Source organism: Mauremys mutica, chromosome 9 (genome assembly GCF_020497125.1).
Source record: "Mauremys mutica isolate MM-2020 ecotype Southern chromosome 9, ASM2049712v1, whole genome shotgun sequence".
NCBI classification, from domain to species: Eukaryota; Metazoa; Chordata; order Testudines; family Geoemydidae; genus Mauremys; species Mauremys mutica.
The window spans coordinates 22,010,869-22,022,954 of NC_059080.1; the positions used below are offsets into that span (position 1 = coordinate 22,010,869).

Here is a 12,086-nt window from a genome sequence, read left to right on the forward strand (position 1 = left end):
TGTGTTCTTATTCATTTTGGAATCTTACTATGCTGTTAGCTTCACTAAACTCCTGAGACGAAAATACAACAATAAATAACAGGTGAATCCTTGGGTTAGAGATGTATTAGCACATGGTACACATTTTCTTGATATAGAGGGCAGACCTTTCTGAATATAATTTTTTTTTTTACATTTTCTCATAGTGGACCACAACTATGTGTGTGTTCTCTTTTCACTGTCACAGCACCAACTCTCATTTTCTGTCATGTGCATTATTTCCCCTCCCATTCACAATCACTCAAAATCTCTGTAGCATCTTTAGCAATTTCACAAATGGAAAAATAATATGAGGAAAGTACTTAATGCAGGTGTTGCTTTTTTGATTTGGCAGGCTGAGTAGAAAGGAGAAGGGCCAGCACAGTGTGAGCAGCCAGCTCTCTGTACATGCCAGCAAATGCTCTGCAGACCACAGCCTGAGAACCATTGCTCCAAAGCATTGCCACCTCCATCTTGCGCTTTACTGTCGCTCTTCAATTATGCAGTCATTAGCTACACCGTGTATCCTGATCTACAGTGGCTAACCTGTCTTTTGTACATTATTCTTTTGTATTACAGCAATGCCCAGAAGCCTCCTTCAAGACCAGGGCCCCAGGGTGCTAAAAGGTGCCCAATGCTAGCCAAACATGGGCGAAGACGAGGTTCCTACTTTGAAGCTCTCACAGTCCAAACGTGACCCCAACAGCGCAAGCCAAGCACAGATCAGGACAAAACACTCCAGTGACATGCTGCAGGAGGCAGAAGGCCAAGCCCTGGGAAATCCAGCACCTGGGGGGATTTGTTGTCCCACCCCAACCTCCTTGCCCTTGGCTTTGTCTTGACTAAGGCTCTCTGCAAACAAAGGGCAGGTTTTCACCACCAGCCAACTCCAGACTGGCCACTGTCAGTAGACAGGATCCTGGGCTTGATGGGCCTTTAGTCTGACCCAGTAGGGCCCTTCTTATCAGGGCCGGCCTTAAGCCGATTTGGCCGATTCCCCTGAATCGGGCCCCGCCCCTGACAGGGCCCCCGCTCTGCAGCGTCTCTCCCGGAAGCAAAGCTCTGCGTCTCCCGGAAGCAGCAGCTGTTGCTAGGCAACTAGAGACGCTGGCCGGCTGAGGCAGAGGGGGCCCCTGGCTGTACTTGCAGGTCAGGAGGGGGGAGGGGGGAGAAGGCACATGTGCTTTGCAGCCTTCCTTCCCCTTCCCCTCCCCCTCCCCCACCCCCAGCACTCACCTGGAGGAGACGCCGAGGGAGCTTCTGGTCTGTGGCAGACAGGAATCTCTGCAGTGCACCCTTCCAGCGGTGAGTGTCTGACCCTGCGATTTCCCCAAGGGTTGTAATATTGGGCTGGTTTTGTGGTTTACGTGGTGTTGCTGTTTGAGGGTGAGTCTGTGCCTGCCTGTGTCTGTTTCAAAACTAAAGTTGGGATCATGTAACCCAGGAAAAAAGCCCCGAGCCGGTACTTAGTGCTGTGAACTCCAGGTGAGAGAGAGAGGGAGGTTTGGAGGAGGAAATCAAATACATCAAGAGGGGAGAATGCAAAAGGTCTGCAACAGGGCAGGCTGAGACTTTTATCTCCCTCCCCCCCCTGCAGGAGGGGAAACTGAGGCACTGAGTGATCAGATTCCCCTCTCCAAATTATTTGCAAAGGAGGAGGACGGGGGCTCCTGTCCAAACCAGTTCCCTTCCCATCAACTCTGCTTTCCCTGCTGCAAGACCGCTGTAGGGGATGAATATTTCCATTAAACTATGGCTCCTTCGTTTGCCCTGCAACAATGAAATAGACCGGCTTGGGGGGGGGAATAGCCCCCCCTAAAGCTTTGTGGATATTAAGGGTTTTTGGGGGGGGGCATGATAATATTCTAGATCAATCAAATGCCCAGCTCAGCTTTCTAGCCATCCAGCAGCTTTAGGGCAGGGAAGGTAGGTGCTCTTGGTGCAGAGTGGTCGCAAAACAGGGGTGAATTTAGCGGGGGTTTGTGGGGTCTGCTTGAAATCCCACCCGATGCAGCCACACAGAATCATTGGCAGCGCTGGGAGAGGCCAGGAGTGGAAGCAGGTGCCCTGGGGGTGGGGGACATTTGCCCTCAGTCCTGGGCTCTGGGATGGACTAGGCTGGGTGGTGGGTTCAGTCTAGTCTTCCAGCCTGTTGCTCTCATTGGGGTTTGTGGTTTTCATCTGGCTCCACCAAAAAGATCAAACAAGCCCAGTAGAAAAGGGGAGTGAGAAAGGCGGGAAGGAGTTTGTAAGGGGTTTAAGTGACCCATCAGCGAAAGAGTAAAAACAGAGTTTGACTGGGTTTCCCCCCAGCCACCACTCCTGCAAACACTGGGCAAGGGGCAGCTCCATCCCCCACTGAGGCTATGGTGAGGGACAACAGGGGAGGAAGGAAGCCACATGGCAGTCCCTTCCCCCCAGCACCCCCCTCCAGCCCCCAAACTCTGTCCCAAAGCCTGCACCCACCCCTCCGCACTCCCTCCCAGAGCCTGCACCCCTCCACCCTTCCTGCACCCCACCCCGTGCCCCAGCCCGGAGCCTGCACCCAGCACCCAAACTCCGTCCCACTCAGCCCTGGGCAAAGCTCCTTGGTCTGGCTCCCAGTCCCTCTCCAAGGGTTGCAGCTGTCTGGAGGTGCCTGCCTTCCACACCTTCCTCATTCACACCTCATTCATTCATTCAATAGGGCAATTGATTACAAAGTGGAGAGAAGATCTTATTCTACTTCTAGCAAAAAGACATTTCTTTTACCTTAATTACACTACCTTAGGGGCCTGCTATAACATATTACTAAGGTTCAATACAAAGTCATGTAAAAGTTATACAAAAATGCATAATGCAGAGATTTATCTACAACTCCATTGATTGACTGCTGTGTGCAGTAATATAGTGACCCCTGGGTCTTTGAATAAGGCTATATACTGCAGGGGGGGGGGTGCAGCAGCGAGTCGGGGGCGAGCGGGTGGGCAAGTGGCAGGTGGGCACAGAGGTGAGCAGTGAGCCAGCAGGGGGTTTAGGGGCAGGCATGGGGGTTTCTGGCAGGGGAGGGAGAAAGTGAAAGGAGGTGAGTGGTGGGTGGGGGACTGACTAGGAGGGACGCAGCAAGTCAGTGGGGGACTAGGGGGTGAAGAGGAGTGTGATGGTGGGGCTGAGCGGGGAGGGGGTGGGTCCTATTTTACTGCTGTGATCTGGTCACCCTATGTGTGCCAGGTTTCAGAGTAGCAGCCGTGTTAGTCTGTATCTACAAAAAGAACAGGAGTACTTGTGGCACCTTAGAGACTAACAAATTTATTTCAGCATGAGCTTTCTTCGGATGCATAGAATGGAATACTTCTTTTTGCCTATGGGTGCCGTTTCTGCCCCCTCCCCCTCAAACCGTCCTCTTTGGCCCACAGCTGTTTTGATGGGGTGGCGCTGAGGAAGGAGGGTTTGTTTCTGCGAGGCGAGCGGCGCTGGTGGGGGCAGTGTTTCCACGGGGCTGGGCAGTGCTGGGGGGAAGGAGGGGGCATAAAATAAACATTATTGAAGAAAATCAGTTGTACAACTATCAAAACAAATTATTTTCCTAATATGAAAGTGAAAATCTATAATTAATATTTTTAGAATGTGGTGACTTCTATCAATATGGGCAAGAGATCAAGAGATATTGGTAGAAAGTACCCAAGTGGGAGTAAGAAAAGAGCCATATACAATATTATGTAGTAATATATAATTTTGTTATTATGTATCTAGTCATGGAAAGTAAATAATACATGTAAGAAATGAAAGGTGGGGGGTTTTAAGGTTTTTTTTTTTTTTTTTTTTTTTAAGTCATCCCTGCCGGGGCCCCGTCAAAACTGTTCGAATTGGGCCCCGCACTTCCTAAAGCCGGCCCTGCTTCTTATGTGCGGACACGGCCCTGGGGGCTTCTACCGCCCCGGAGCTAGCAGGGGTCAGCCCTAGGCTGAGCTTCATTAGCTGAGGCAGCCGGGCCCGCGCCCAGCCAGGCTGCCCGGGCGCTTTCCCCGTCCGCCACTGGCAGGCCCGGAGTCCGGGCCCCCTTCCCCCGCAGCAGTAGCTGCAGCGGAGCCAGTCGGGCCCCCGCCCCGCGCGGCTAGAGAGCCGGGCGCCGCGGCCGCGCTCGGAACCGAAGCGCGGGCTCTGGGGAGGCGAGCGAGGGGAGGCGCCGCGGCGCCCGGGGCGGGGAGAGAGGCCGGGCTGGCTGCCTGGGCAACGGGAGCGGCCTGCAGGAGGAGGTGAGGCGCGGGTTTCCCGTTCGGAGTTTCGTTCCTCCAGAGCGGCTCCCCCGTGCGGGGGAGGGGGCGACGCAAAGCCCCTTCCCCGGTTTGAGGTGTCCCCGTGTTCCGGGGTGGGGGTGGGGGTGCGCAGAGCCTCTCCTAGTTCTGGGGTCTGCCCGTGTTGGGGTGGGGCACAGCACCCCTCCCCGGGTTCTGGGGTCTCCCCGTGCTTGGGGGGCACAGCGCCTCTCCTAGTTCTGGGGTCTCCCCATACTGGGGGGGGGGCACACAGAGCCCCTCCCCAGGTTCTGGGGTCTCTCCGTGCTGGGGGGGCACAATGCCTCTCCTAGTTCTGGGGTCTCCCCATACTGGGGGGGGACGACACACAGAGCCCCTCCCCAGGTTCTGGGGTCTCCCCGTGCTGGGGGGGGGGCGCGCACAGACTCCCTCCCCGGGTTCTGGGGGCTCTTCCTCTGCTAGAAGAAGGGGGAATTTTAGTGCAGGAGCCTTTGCAATAACATTGGCTGGATCTTTGACACAATACGTGCTGGCCTTTTGCATCTCTCATGCCCTGTGGGATCAAGCCTGGCTTAGAAAATGGCAAGGCAACACTCCAGCTTGCAGGAAATTGTGTTAGCACTTGGCAGTTCATTGTGGTATTGTCCTTCAGTGTGTCCTAGAAGTGCTGCTATGGAAGGGGGTGTGAGCAAGATGGGATGTGCACCGGAGGATTAATGTAAAGCATGAGTACACACTGCTGGTCTAGGTCCAGCAGTGGATGGGAGCAGCAGGCCACATTCATTATTTCTTCTGCACTCTGCAGCAACTGGATGTAGGCTGCTTGGTTACATGGAGTGGGAGGCCCTGAAGTTTATCTTGAGCTTGAGAATTCCTCTCCTCGGCCTTGCTGTACTTCACTGTATTTTCCTCAAGTAAAGTGCTTTCTTTGTGCTTTTCTCCAGTTTTCAGGAATATTTATGCCATATAAAGATCCTTCAGCTCATTTAGGAAGAATTGGGATGGTAACACCAATGTATTCCTGATCAATTTCCAGTTTGAGTTACTGCATTCTGCCTCCCTGCATTTCCCTTTCAGTTTCAATTGAGTACAGTGCTGATCACTTCATGTTCTAAAATGTTGGATAATTTAGCTGTGAGTTGCCCTATTCCCCACCAGAGTTAGCTGCATTTTCAGTCATGAGGAAAGCAATCCCCTTATAGTTTGCTCTAGGATCCCGGAGAATGAACATTTCAGTGCATAATATATACTATCTTTTCCTTTTAATAGCTGCCTTTGTATTTCTAATAAGAACTACAGGTGGAATTTGAGTAATCAGAATTATAGATCCCCAATATGTATTTTTCAGTGACAATTTAGTAGCTGTTATTACATGCAAATATAGGGGTTGTTTTCCCTTGCACACATAGGAGAAAAAATATTTGAAAACATTATCTGACAGATTATGGGGGTGTCAAGGAAACACATGACAACTCTATTTTTCCCCCTTATTCTCAGCTGCCAAACCTTCTTACAATGCCTAATGTAGTTGCCTCTCAACCACCTTCCCACTGCCAAACAGTTCTGCAGCCATAATTCAGGTTGGGGTACTAAGTGTTGCAGAAATGTTTAATGATAAACATCTCCTAAATCCATTATATTCTTGATCGTAACTTAGAACACCAACTTAACCAGTAGAAAGCATCCCCATTCCTGACGGTCGTACTACCAAATCCTGACACGTCCCTGTCCTGATCACAAGTAGCCTCCTCTGCTCTTTGTCACTGTCTTTTTTCTATTGGGGTGTTTAGAATTGTACACACTATTCCAGGTGCAATGTCACCAATATCACACAAGGAGAAACTGTGGCCTCCATAACTCACCACATGGTACCTCTGCATTTTTTTTTTTAAAAAAAGAATATCTTTATGCACAGTGAGTTGCAAGTTTTCCATGTGTTTGTGAACTTCTGTGATGAGCTCTTATTTCTATGTGACATAAGCCTAATAAACAAAAATGTGATTTTTGTAAAACCTTCCTTTGTCAGAAAATTAGGCAGTATTCTGAAAGAAGATGCGATCACTACTAGAGTCTCAAGGGAAAAGAGAGAGCAGTCAAAAATGTTAACAATATTAGGAACCACTAGGTGAGGGATAGATAAGAAGACAGAAAATATCATAATGCCACAGTATAAATCCATGGTACGCCCACACCTTAAATACTGTGTGCAATTCTGGTCACTCCATCTCAAAGAAGATATATTGGAATTGGAAAAAGTACAGAGAAAGCCAACAAAAATGGTTAGAGGTATGAAATAGTTTCTGTAGGAGGAGAGATTAAAAAGACTGGGACCATTCAGCTTAGAGAAGGGATAAGTAAGGGGGGATATGATGCAGGTCTATAAAAATCATGAATTGTGTGGAGAATGTAAATAAGGAAGTGTTATTTACTCCATCACATAACACAACAACTAGAGGTCACCCAATGAAATTAATAGGCAGCAGGTTTAAAACAAACATAAGGAAGTATTTCACACAATGTACGGTCAACCTATGCAACTTGTTGCTATGAGATGTTGTGATGGTCAAAAGTATGTTAAAGAAAGAATTAGATAATTCATGGAGATTATGTCCATCAGTGGCTATTAGCTAAGATGATCAGGGATGTAACCCCATGCTCTCTGGGTGTTCCTAAGCCTCTGACTGCCAGAAGCTGGGACTAGCAGCAGCTCATGGGGAGTCTCTCTCTTGATAAATAGCCCTGTTCCGTTCATTGCCTCTGAAGCAGCTGACTCCAACCACTGTTGGAAGACAGGATACTGGGCTAAATGGACCATTGTTAGGAAGTAGACTGAAATGAGTGATGTAAATTTTGTTCCCTTCCATCTAACAAGTTACATACCTTGCAAGCAGAACACACTTAGGCCATGTCACACTAGCGAGCTTACAACAGCACAGCTGTGCAATTGCTCATGTAGCTCCTCTGTGCATATGGGAGAGAGCTCTCCCATTGACATAATTAAGCCACCACCAGTAAGTGGCAGTAGCTATGTTGGCAAGAGAGCTTCTCCCGCCGAGATAGTGTTGTCCACACTGGTGCTTCTGTCGGTGTAACCTATGTCGCTCAGAGGGGTGGTTTTTAATATACACCTGAGCGACATAAGTGATACTGCCAAAAGTGCTAGTGTAGACATAGCCTTAGTCTATGACTGCACAAGTTAATTTGCTGACATTTGTTCATCATTGGAAACATACTGCTGCTAAGACTGCAAGTGGTCCTGATGCTAGTGCAAACAGAACAGTGTTGCTAAAAGATGTCCAGAATAGTGCTGGGTGGTAAACAGTTTTCCTGTTCTGCATAGGAATGATCTTGAAACATTTAGAAGCTTTTTGTGAAAAACAAGAACAAAAAACCCTCATTCCCCCATTAGCTAATAGCTCACTGGTTAAGGGACTACTTATTTGGTATGTGGGAGATCCTTGTTCAAATCCTTGCTCTGCCTGGGTTCAAGTCCTGATCTAAATTACACAGAGCAGAGATTTGAATTAGGGTCTTCCACATCCCAGGTGAGTAGCCCAATCACTGGGCAATTGGCTATTCTGGGGTTAAATTCCATCCTGGATGGGAAAAACCTTTCCTGATGAGTGTTTCATTGAAGCTGGTGCATTCCTGCAAAAAGAATTGATTTCAACAAATCAATATTTTTCAATTAAAAACATTAAATCAAAAGTTTCCTGAATAGCTGTCGTTCAGAACATGTGGTTTGTGAAATCAATTTCCAAATGAGAAATATCAATTATAGTATTATACTTTGTGATAGAGCTTTACAAAAAATATTCTTCCTGCACAGGAATTACAAGTTTTTGAATGTTTCTTTTTCTTTATTTCAAACACTAGTCTACATAGAGAATAGTTTCTTCCCTGATTTTACTTGCTAGTGCTTTAAATAGTTTGAGAATGCGGTGGTCCATTTGGAGTGTGAATTACTGCCTACAAAGAGAGAAGAGAGCACCTCTTTTCCTCTAGAATCCTTCCCATGTTCTCTGGCCTCATGTTACAGCAACCTTTTATTGCCACTTCTGTAGCTGGCCAAGGGAGTTACTACAGAGCATTTCAAACCATATCACCTCGATGATTCCTCTCTCCCAAAACCCTCAATAGAGAATTGAGCCTGCTGTTTGCAAAAGCAAGTACATATCTCCCACATCCTCATTATTTTACACAAGACCTGCTGTAGTAGGAGCACATCTAATTTGGTCTGAAGTCTGTTTAGCTGTAATTTTAGCTTTCCAGTATATTCCAGCCTTGTGTGAAAGATTGCTGCTAATACTTAATTCAGCTTGTTTAGTAAGTTACCATTTTGTATTGTAAAGGCAAGGTGATGTTGGTTACATTTGATGTTATGAAATGGTTCCAGCTCAGCCAATCCATCATTTTGCTGAATTCCTCCAGTTCCTTCCCCTTCTATGCCTACTGTGACTGAAACTTCACTTAACACCAAGATATTAGGTAAGTGTTTGCGTTAGAGTACTAATTGACTCCCAGCTTGCATTTCTTATTGTTATCCTCCCGTGGCCTTGAACTCAATAACCAGTTTCAATCCTGCATTAATGCTTCTGTAACAAGCAGAAGAATTACATCAATGTTTATTAATATTAGAAGTTTAGATCAGAAAGTTCTTTTGATTGTTGAACCAGCCTAAAAGCAAAATAGAAACCCTTTTACAATCTGACATTGAGACCCTAGCCTATTACCTTCATAACCTATTCATCATTATGGCAGCCACTAACAGATGCAGTAGATAATAGGCTGTGAAACACTAATTCGTATTTCCATAAGTAGCTCTTAAAGCTTAATACATTACAAACCATCCTTAATTGAGCCTCACAACCTCCATATGTGATATTTTACAGATGGGCAGGCCAAAGCCTAGGGCTTAATTTGAGAGGTGCTAAGTACTGGCAGTTTCTGTCAAAGTTAGTTGGAGCTGAAGTAGAGCATCTTTGAAAATCTGCCCATAAGGGCTATATATTAAAAGGTATTTATGTGCTTAAATATCCAATTAGGTGCCTAAGTGGGGTTTTCAAAAGCACCTAAACAGATTAAATATCTAACACCAGTTGAAATTAATACTAGTTTGGTGCCTAAGTTGCTTGGCACTTCTGAAAATCCCACTGCATCTTTACGTGCTTAAATACCTTTGAAAATCTGGCTTTCACCAACCTCACAGTGAGTCGAGCATACTGAACTGCAAATAGAAGCCAGGAATCCTGCTCTAGACAGTAGGGCCCAGATCCACAGGGACTTAGGTAATGTAGCAGACAGCATCTTGGTGCCTAACTTTTAGGCACCTAGAAAGTCACAGGAACAGCACTGTGATCCACAAAGCTTGAGTTAGGTGCCTTGATTTCCTACCTACCAGGCTACAGAGGATACATCTACACTGCAATAAAAATATCTGCAGCACCAAGTCTCAGAGCCCGGGTCAATTGACATGGGCACAAAGGACTCCGGTTGGAGCCTTGGCTCTGAAACCCCATGAGAGGGGAGCGTCTCAGAGTCTGGATTCCAACCTGAGCCCAAATGTCTATACGGCTATTTTTAGCCCTGCAGCTCTAGTCAATTGACCTCAGTTCTGGGATGCGATGCCTTGAGTTTTTTATTGCAGTATAGCCATACCCAGAGGCAGTCTCACTCTCTTTCTCTCTGGGCTAATGACTATTTAAGTATTTATCTACAGTGGAACAGTCACTGGGGCAGAGAGAGATTGACTCTGTAGCCTAGAAGTGAGGGCACTCAAATGGGAAATGGGAGACTAAAGTCCAGTCCCTAGTCCCCCTTAACCACTCTCTCTTTCTTTAGAGACATTGGAACAGTGTCAATAGGAGAGATTGAGGGAGTCCCCACATCAGAATACCATATAGGCAGTGGTTAGAGTACTCACCTAAGAGGTAGGAAACCCCTCTTCAAATCCTTACTTCCCCAGTTAGTGGATTTTGTTGGAAGAAGACCAGGCTGACCCACAGGCGGATTTGAGTAGATGGGCTTCTGTATTGCAGTACTTGTTCCCCTGGACCCAATTGTCCAGTAAGCACTAGATTAGTTACATCGTACTCTTTTTATCTACATTAGTATGTAAATTCCTACATTTATTACAACACCCCCAAAACCCTTATGGAGTAATATGAACACCCATACAATGAATATTGATAACACTATACTGAATATAATTATCCCTGCCCCTGATTACTATTTACCTCATTAACATATTCTACCAATACATTTTACTTGAAGATATACTTTTCTGCTATAATTGCGGTCATGAACTCCTTGGATCAGCAGTTTGCAGGGAAAGGAGAAAGGGGCCATGACCCCAAACTCGCCTGTGCAGCTGGGAAAGAAAGGGAGAAGGAGATGATACTACTTTACCCAAAAAGGCATCCTTTTGATCCCCACATTCTTCAGGCAGCTTCAGCCTTATCAAACCCTTAACAAGGAGAAGTGAGGGGAGAGGGGTAGCCCTAAATATACCAGACACAGAAAGATGCCTTCACTTTATCTGTCAAGCACAGAAGCGGTGCTTGCCCGTGCCTTTACTCCCTAATGCCATCTCTGTTCACCAGCAGTTTGCCAGTTTTCTGCTTTAACCCTTACATATCCCAACAGATTTCTCTGGGGCTTAGGCAGGAGATAGGCATCCAGACACCAAAAGTAAGGCAGCGGCATGCATGTCCAGAGGGAGAAACTTAGGTGTTGAGTGAATTTAGGTATCTGCAAGGTTTGGCAAGAGTTTTGGAGATCGCAGTAGAGCTTAAAACTGGGACTAAGGTGCATAAACCTCAAATTTAGGGATGTAAATCTTGGATTTGTGGATTGGGACCTAGTGTCAGGAGCCAGGGTGGTGGAAGTCATGGCCAATGGTTAGAGCCATATGCTGTCAGGCCTGAGGGGTCAAGCCAGAATCAGTAGCCAGGATCCAGAGCCAAGGGTCCAGTTGGAGTCAATAGCCAGGAATCAGAGAACTGGCTGAGGAGGCAGGAACAAGGGAGTTTATCTCAGCAGCAGATCAGAGATTTGCCTTGATGCATAGACTATTTCTTGGTATTTCCTCCAGGCCTAAATAGTAGGTCTGGGCCAATCAGAGGTGACAGATGGAGCTGCTAGTCATCTCTACCATTGGTGGTACTTCCCTGCAAAGATTGGTCTTCCAGGATGTATGGGGCATTGACAGTAGCATTGTTGAGGCTGCCTATTAGCAGCATGGAAGCACTGCCCACCTGATGCCCTGCAGATCCATGGTTAAGTCCAACAAATCCTCACACCTAGATCATGCTAATTCTCTGCTGATTTTTAATTTAAAAAAGAAGCAAACAAAATATTTCAACAAAATTAAAATAACATTTAGAATTTAGGGAAAGATGTTTCTTGCCATATGAACTTTCAAGAGTCCCATATTGAGTTAATATAAGAACTGTCTTGACTGCTAAAATAATGTTTGTGGACAGTATCTCAGGAATTTATTATCTGTGGGTTTAGAACTATTTTTGCATTATTAGCTCATTCAGAATTGACAGTAGAAATAAAGACAGACATGGTTGCAGGAGATGGACATTTGTGTTCTGAAGCCTGGGAGAACAGGAGCAGCAGCTATTATTGATCAGATCTTCAGGGATACATACCATAAACCAGTGCAATGCCATTGAAGTCAGTGAGTTCCCAAGTGGCAGAATTTGGCCCTTAGTGATACGTAGGGTTTGTTTAATTAGATAGACTCATATATGTTTACTTTGGCAAGCAGATGATATTAGCTAATACATGGATGTGACTTGGTGTCAGGTCAGATATTTTCTTATG

At 46.5% G+C, this 12,086-nt stretch overlaps 1 protein-coding gene across 11 annotated transcripts in view; it reads left to right on the plus strand.

Annotated features, from left to right (window-relative positions):
- The first annotated feature begins 3,980 nt into the window (after positions 1-3,980).
- Positions 3,981-12,086, plus strand: part of C9H8orf48 (chromosome 9 C8orf48 homolog) — a 235,027-nt gene continuing 226,921 nt past the window's right edge. For 6 of the 11 annotated variants that reach the window (XM_045030090.1, XM_045030089.1, XR_006582174.1 and 3 more), the window contains exons 1-2: positions 3,983-4,253; positions 8,606-8,741. The gene's annotated coding sequence lies outside the window, so the exon portion shown is untranslated. Of the gene's footprint in view, positions 4,254-8,256; positions 8,742-10,097; positions 10,184-12,086 lie in introns of those variants that run through there. The other 5 variants (XM_045030092.1, XM_045030091.1, XR_006582175.1 and 2 more) reach the window with 5 other exon arrangements.